The sequence below is a fragment of the Coptis chinensis genome, chromosome 4 (assembly GCF_015680905.1).
Source record: "Coptis chinensis isolate HL-2020 chromosome 4, ASM1568090v1, whole genome shotgun sequence".
Classification (NCBI taxonomy): Eukaryota; Viridiplantae; Streptophyta; class Magnoliopsida; order Ranunculales; family Ranunculaceae; genus Coptis; species Coptis chinensis.
The window spans coordinates 62,839,340-62,847,952 of NC_141459.1; positions in this window are offsets into that span (position 1 = coordinate 62,839,340).

Consider the following 8,613-nt stretch of genomic DNA (forward strand, 5'->3'; position numbering starts at 1 on the left):
CTTAAATTTATCGACTTTATCCAACAATTTATCTGAGTAGTTAATTTGATTGGGTAAGTGGGCTTCCATATTTTCCCTTTCTTTATGTATATATAATTTTCTTATCGATTTTTTTTTTCTTACTTGTGCAATATACCCTTATTGATTTACTTGCTTTTTAATTTTATATACTAGTCATAGTGGAATGACGACTTCATAATATGATGTAGGTGCATGGATCGATTAACAAATGAATAGATGGCAGTTAGGTTTTTTGGTGTTGGAAGTACGCACAACTAACAAGCTAAGATATGGCTAGGATAGCGTTGGCGTCATGTTTTTTTTTTTTTTTTTTTTCCTTTAATTTATTGTGATTCTTTTGGTATTGGAATAACTTATTTTGTTGGGAGTCAAACTGGATAATAGATACTAGGATTGATCCATGAAATCAATAGAAGTTAATTGTTTTGAATGTTGTTTATTTTTTTCCTAGTGGATGTTGTTTTCATATCATAAAGCAGGTTAAAGTGATTTTGGTTGTGATGTTTTGATAAATGTATGTGGATGTTGTTTCTGTTATAAAACAGATTAATAGGATTTTGATTATGACGTATAGGATGCAGGTTGAGAAATGAATATGATCCAATACAAAATGAGAAAAGGTTTTAAAATAAAATTGTTTTCATTTGTCTCACTTTTGGAAAAAGTGACATAATATCTATTAAAAGTGACACAACTAACCACTCTTATATGTCGCTTTCTTTTTCATACGAGTTACATGGAGTTGATTCCCAAAAGTGACACAAGAAGTAAGGGGCTTTTGTGTCGCTTTTGACGTACTTGTGTCACGTTCTGGTCCAAAAGTGACACAACTAGTATATTTAATATGTCACTTTTGATGTACTTATGTTTCGCTCTGGTCCAAAAGTGACACAATTCGTATACTTAATGTGTCACTTTTGACGTATTTATGTCTCGCTCTGGTCCAAAAGTGACTAGTATACTTAATGTGTCACTTTTGACGTACTTATGTCTCGCTCTGGTCCAAAAGTGACACAACTAGTATATTTAATGTGTCACTTTTGACGATATTATGTCCCACTCTGGTCCAAAATGGATACAACTAGTGTCACTTTTGACAAACACTGTGACACTCTTTCTTAAAAGTGACACAAGAGGCTATTCTTAAGTGTCACTAAAGTGACACATTTAGTAAGGCTTTTGTGTCACTTTTGGTAGAACTTTATGTGTCGGGGGCTGTTAGGTCACTTCAGAATTAGTTTCAAAAGTGACACAAGTGACTTCTTGTGTCACTTAAAAAGTGACACAAAAAGCCCTTCCTTTAGTAGTGAAATATCGCGATATATCTATCGAGATTTCAACAAGGGATACATAAATATGGCGATATGTTTAGAGATATATAAGACTGCAAATATTAGCGATATTTATGATATTGATGATATATGGAGATATATTGCGGTATATATTTGGTGATATTTTGTATAGGTAACAATTTTAATTTAATGTTTACCATTATATTTCAAATAAATATAAATGATATATCGTGATGTCAAGAAATATCCACAATATCCGTGGAGACCCTTCATGATTTGAATTGCCGTCATAACTAATATATACGGTATAAACACTCCATTGGGTAAGAATTTTTGCAAAGAGAACCTAATTTTTACAAACCCATAAGAGTTTACACAACCCATTGCAAAAGCTCTAACTAATTAAATAAATATTTTATTGAGGTAATAATGTGGTTCAAATCTTATGCAAAATAAACAAAATTTCAATTTCCAAAACCTCAGACATAATAACTAAATTTCATATGTTAAAAGTTCCATAACCTGTCATTATTTACACCACAGAATATATGATACATTCCTTAAATAAAATAAACAAAATCTAGGATATCTTCAACAAGTTGCACTGATCCATTGAGCAAATTATATTCATTACTCGGACTCCCAGCTATTATAGCCATCGAAACCCTGCAAAAACCTCTATTGGCGTAAAATCTAGCTGCGTAACAAATATCATCAACTAACTTATCATTGTACTAAAAAAATAAGAGTAAATGAGTTGGACAAATAATAGATATCCCCACGGTGGGGATTGGCAGTGGTATTAATTGATTAAATATATTCAAACTATTATAATTGCTTTTAAATGAGTCCGAAAAACACTAGGTCTCCCCAAATTTCTCAAAAAATTTAGAAGGGTACATTTGCCACCTCCAACTATTATAATTTCTCTACCTATTTCATGCACATCAATTTAACAAGAAAATGGGTTTTATTAATAAGAAGAGAATGATCAAAGATTGTGAGAAACAAATGAAAGTTATAACAATCTAAACCGACAACAGTGTTAAAGGAGCCATTAGATTATTTGTTAGTGGTTATTATCGTAGTGATTATTTCTTTTTTCATGTTGGTAAATTCTAAGTGATTGTTTTCCGATGTCAGATTGGCATCCTTATTCTCTTAACCTACTAGACATAAATATTATGTCCACCCCAAGAATACTAAGTGAGAGAGAGAGCAAGAGAGTCGAGAGAGATGAATATGATTATTACTTTAACAAGTATTCAGTGATGAGAAAGTGGAATTACATCATCAAAAAAAAATTCTTAATTATAAAGCAAGTGAAAGCAATGGGGAGCCAAGTGGCAGAATGTTTTTGTTGTTCACCAAATCAACACATTGTTTCCAAAAACTATGAGCCCACTTAATATCTTCTTCGTTTTCCATATGCGTAACAAGGTGGCTCCAACATTTCTTTGGATTTGAAACTACAATTTCCCGGCAACAACTAAGACTACCATTCAAACTCCTTGCAACTAAATTTATGTCTAGTTCATTTCCACATTCGTCACTAATATGACAATCTTTATCCATAGCTGATGATATCGTCAACCCCACCATAACAAACAGTAGTCCAAGATTTAATTTTGTATATTGGAACTTTTCCATGATCTATCTTTTTATCTTTGTCTTTTCTTTTATTGGTTAAGTTAATGTATTGTGGTGGTACAATGAGTAGACTTTGGTACCAATATATAGAGCAGAAATATATGCAATGAGAAATATAAAGCGTTTTGTAATTAGTTATGTTATTAATTTGTTCGAATAATAATTTTTTCATATAACGCAATTAATACCCATCCCCACAATTACCCTACCTATTTGGGTTAGTTTAATTGGTAGTTTCCGAAAAAGAATTAATTGCATGTTACTCACCGTCTTCAATGCAATGACTTCACGAAATAAGGTTCGTGATTGGAAAATAACATATTTCACTTACAAGTTACGCATTTACAACGGTATATCCGTTCACCCATTTGTAAGCAAAAAATGGGAGTTATATGATTGACTTATTTAATTGGTAAATTGGGTGTATATTGAAGTTTAATCGGAAACATGCATTAATTAAATCAAGAAACAAAATTTTCAAATTTTAGATCATTGACTTATTTATTGTCTTCTTGCCATATACGAATTTACTTTCTACACTAATAAATTTGTGTTTTGATGGTTTCCTGCTATCTACTAGGATTTATAAGGTTGAAACTGGGATGAAGTTTTTCGGCATTTTAACTCTCGAACTTCGGTTGCAATTTTCCATTTGACTTGTAGATAATTAAAAATATACATATATTCAAAGGCAACTTTTGTACGACTTTGAAATTTTAGAGATTGTTTTGTTGAGTGAAACTTACCTAAAAGGAAAACTTTCCTATTAGCAAAGTCGACCTACAAGAACTTAGAAGTTATGAAAGTTAAAGAGGCACTCCCAGATGCTTAGTCAAACTTGATATTCATAAAGCTTTTGACATGGTGAGTTGGGAAATGGTAATTGTCATGGTATAGTCTCCAAATTTCCTAACAGAATGGTCTACTGGAGAGAAGTTTCCTAAAGCAATCCAAAGACTTGCATGCCCTAAAGGAGACTCTATATAAACAAAGGGAAACCAAGAGAAAAGGAGCCTCTCCAAAACGCAAAATAGAAAAGAAGAAAAGAAGAGAGAAAAGAGAGAGCTCGAGAGTAGGAACAATTGAAAAAGGAGAAATATATATATATATATATTATATAACAGGGATATATATATATCTATTGGAAGAGGTCGAAACTTTTGGAGTGGCACAAGTGAACCAAAGAAGAAGAAAACAGAAGCTTAAAAGGAGAGAGAAACAAAACCATTGTCAACATACATGAGTTTATCTATCTCTTGCTTTAGTTTTTGTCTTATTATTATGATGTGTTGCTAAATCCAAGCTAGGGCTTAGATGAAGCCCTAGACTTGTGTAGGTTTTTGATGTTTCATTAGTTTATTGTTCTCAGAATTTAAAGATTCATTGATTGTTTTCATATTGATATTAGTGGTATACTTTCATTAATTATATCTTACATGTAAATTCCATGACTTGACTAGTTAATAGTTAGATAAATATTCCGTTATTATCAAAGCATTGATTTTATCGTTTACATAAACTTGTGAGAAGTCGTGCTGTAAGAAGATGATTTTTGCTAGGAGTTTATATTCGTTTGCTGAAATTCAATCAAACCAATATATATATTTATATAAGATCTTAACGTTCAAATCTTCGAGAAAGCTAGGGTTACCTTTTCCTCGTGCTACTCGTAATTAAAAGAGAACTTTAAACTGATTTGACTTTGATAATCTACAATAGTCTAGGGTGGATTCGAATGCCTTAGTATTTTCTCTATTAATAGTATTTAATTTAAGTTTTATTATTTTCATAGTTTAACTAGCTTTAGTCAATAATTACTATTCCTATAAACAAATATAGTTCGGATTAGGTTAAGTAGTATTTAATATTCAATTGTACCCAACACGCAATCACTATGGGGTCGACCTCGTATTTGCACACCTACTACAAAAGACCTTGTGCGCTTGCGAGTATTAGTAATATAAAATAATATTTAATTTGATTGTTAATTTAGTTTGGTTAAATCTCTATCACTAACATATACATTATTGGGCACTTAAATCCTTATTTTAAAGCACTTATCACCGATGATGTTCTTATTTTTTTTGTAAAGGAGAGAGAAACTCTATCATGACTCTCAAAGACTCCTTACAGGAGTTTGGTGATGCCACAGGTCTCAAAATCAATACACATAAAACCACTCTCCTCATTGGAGCTCTGAATCACCAAGATGCGATGTCACTAACTTCCTTACTGGGTGTCGAGTTGATACATCCTAAAGTCAAACACCTTGGTCTTCCCCTCTTCGTTCACTTCAAGATTGGGCATTAGAGAATGCCAGCCACTAGTTGAAAGAGTCACTGCTCGTATTTCTAACTGGAAAGCTAAATGCCTATATCTCATGCTGGTAAGGTGCTACTCATTCAATTTGTTCACATGACCTTTCATACATATTTGTCCAGGACCTTTATTATCCCTTTTCATGTCATTGATCAAATTGAAAGTCTACGCACTAGATTTCTTTTGGGTGGTACAAATAAAGCTTTAAATGTGAGTTGAACTAACGCTCGGTGTATATCGGATGGAAATTTCCACCAAAATCTATCAACTAATAATTATTACATACGGTATAAACACTCCATTGGGTAAGAGATTTTACAAAAATGGGTGTAATTTTTACAAATTGGTATAATATAATTTTTACACTCCATTGCAGATGCCCTAACTAAACAAATTAAAAAATTTATTTAGGTAATAATAGGGTGCAAATCTTATGCAAAATAAACAAAATTTCCATTTCAAAATCCTTGGACGTAATAACTAAATTTCATATGTTACAAGTTCCATAACCTGTTATTATTTGCACCTTATAAAATATGTTACATTCCTTAAATAACTTAAACAAAATTTAAGATATCTTCAACAAGTTGCATTGATCGCTATCGAAACCCAGCAAAAAATTTGTAAGATGTGCTTAATAAGCACTCAAAACTGTAGTTTTAAATCCTTAATATTATTAAATTTAGGCCAATTATGTTTATAATAAATAAGAGTTAGTACTGTTTACGTGTTTTTGTGTATTTTATGTCTCAAAGCGGATTATATGCTTAAAGCCGCCATTTTTGCATGGAAAACGAATTAAAATGATTGTTGAGAGAGTTCTATGTTTAAAACAAAAGAATCAAGAAGAAAAAAGCCTTTTCAAGCCCAGTCAAAGCTGGGAAGTCAAAGTCAATTAGGGAAAAAAAATGACAAAAAGCCATTAGAACTTCAAAAGGGTGTATCTTTGGACCCGGGCCTCGGAATTGGGCCTACTTTATGTCAAAACAACCCGATGTTGCCCCAATCAGAGCTGTAAAAGTGGACAAAAAGGGCATTGAAGTATTTTCCAGCAGCATTGGCCCTTTTAGACTTAACCTAATGGACTTTGGGAATACAATAGAGGCCCAAAGTCCCCCTTCCAGGCCTATGCATGAAAATGTAACCTAATCTTCTCATATATAAAGAAGATTAAGGCTAACCTCTCATATACCCTACTTTAGAATAAGATAGTTTAGGTATAGTTAATTAGTTTGTAGTGTAGCCTCCAGTAAACCCTTTTCAATAAAAGCTTTAGTATCATATTCAATTCGTTTTCTTTATATTATGTCTTTCTTTTATTTTTTTAGTATATAAAATCCAATGAAACAAGGCTAAACCCTCAAATAGAGGGGGTTAATAAAGCCATGTGAGGATGATTGTAAATTAGAATAGTCGTTGGTTGAAATAGCATGTCAAGTTCATCGTTTTAGGAATTAGAGATAAATCTTAAAATGGTGAACTAGAAATTAGAAACCCCATCAATTCCGAGGCCCGAGTTCAAAGATAAGCCCTTTTGAAGTTTTGATGGCTTTTTGTCATTTTTCTTCCCGAATTGACTTTGATTTCCTTGCTTTAACTGGGCTTAAAAATGATTTTTTTTCTTGATTCTTGGGCTTTAAACATAGAACTCTCTCAACAATCATCTTGACTCGTTTTCCATGAAAAAATGGCATCTATAAGTACATAATCATCTTCAAGACCGGTAATACACAAAAAACACGTAAACAATACTAACTCTTATTAATTATAAACATAATTAGCCTAAATGTAATACTATTAAGGGTTTAAAACTACAGTTTTAGGTGCTTATCACACCACCCCCAAACAACATTTTGCTTGTCCTCAAGCAAAGATGAGAAATAAAAACAGATAAGTGACAAAAAATGTGGTCTTAACTAATCTTGTTCTGCAGAGTGTGATTGCATTTACCATATGCAATAAGGCCTTACACCACTAGGAATTCCCTAGTGGACGAGTTATAGCCTCGTGAGAGTTTTCTAGAGAAGATACTCACAAACTTCATTTATACTACAACGATTAACATCTATACATCTCACTAGCAGTTAAACAAGGATCATCATTCTAAAACTTAAAATAATACATGCATAATAATCAAATCATCTTAAGATAAACAACTGTACTATGAACAATGCTTTGAAATGCAATAACAGGTCTTTTTCTGAAACTTTTGGGTAACGTGCCTAAGTAGGTTCTTACAAGGAATGTGTCAAGACACATAACACTTTGATTTTTCCACTCAAGTTTTCCAACTCCAGTATACAGTGGGCACACTTCTCCATACAATCTCAATGACAATCTAAGGAAGCCGATGTTGATCAAATACATCTACCACTTACTATCACACCAACCTATTCCTAATTGAGCTAAAAGTCTTTATTAGGTGATACGGGGCGTAGGTATTGGTTAAAGACAAGTCTGTGAAAATTGGGTCTTCAAAACATGTAACTAGAGAAAACCTTTGTTCTGTCTTGTTTCTACACTTTGTTTCATACTTAGCCCTTTATTTTGGCTTTTGACTTCTTTTGATTTTTGATTTTTGGAGTTCTAACTATTATTTTTCTTTTCTTTTGGAACTTATTTTTCTTTTCTTTTATTTTTCTTTTAAAACAACTAACTAATTTTCGTTTACACAGGTTTTTCTCTTCTCTTTTCTTCACTCATCCTATTTCTCAGACTTATCAAGATAGGTAGGCTGATTTTATTTTTTATTTTGTTTTATTTTGTAAAGAATTTGTGGTTTGTGAAAAGGCTAATGAAAAGTCTCAGTGTGGCAACTAGCTAAAAATATACTTAGGTCAAAATTTCTGGCTATATCGATCAAAAGAGGGCCTAAATTCTCGCTTAGGATATGGTATGATGATCAAGCAAGTGGATGTGTGATTTCTCTACTCGAAGTTTACTTCTCCCTTGTGTCATCACTCTGATATGTCAGTCTTATGAGGCTTTTAGGCTAGATGCTCACATGATATGTATTAAGTACTTTAACCCAGGTATCAGAAAAATATTGCCAGGTACAATCATAGATGCTCATGCAAGATGTTCGTGAAAAGTTTTATTTTTTATTTTTTTAAATTAAGCTAGGGTTAGGCAGACCCCTACCTGTATTAATATAATATATCCTTACATTTATAGTACCACTCGCATCCTCGTTTACAATGTTCTGTACAACAAATCACGAGGATATGCAAGTGAACCATGGAAAATTCAACATCTTGGTGCAATTAAGCAACCAAACTAGTACTAACTAAGTTGAAACCCCATTAGGCAGAGCTCAAACTAGGTTCAAGCA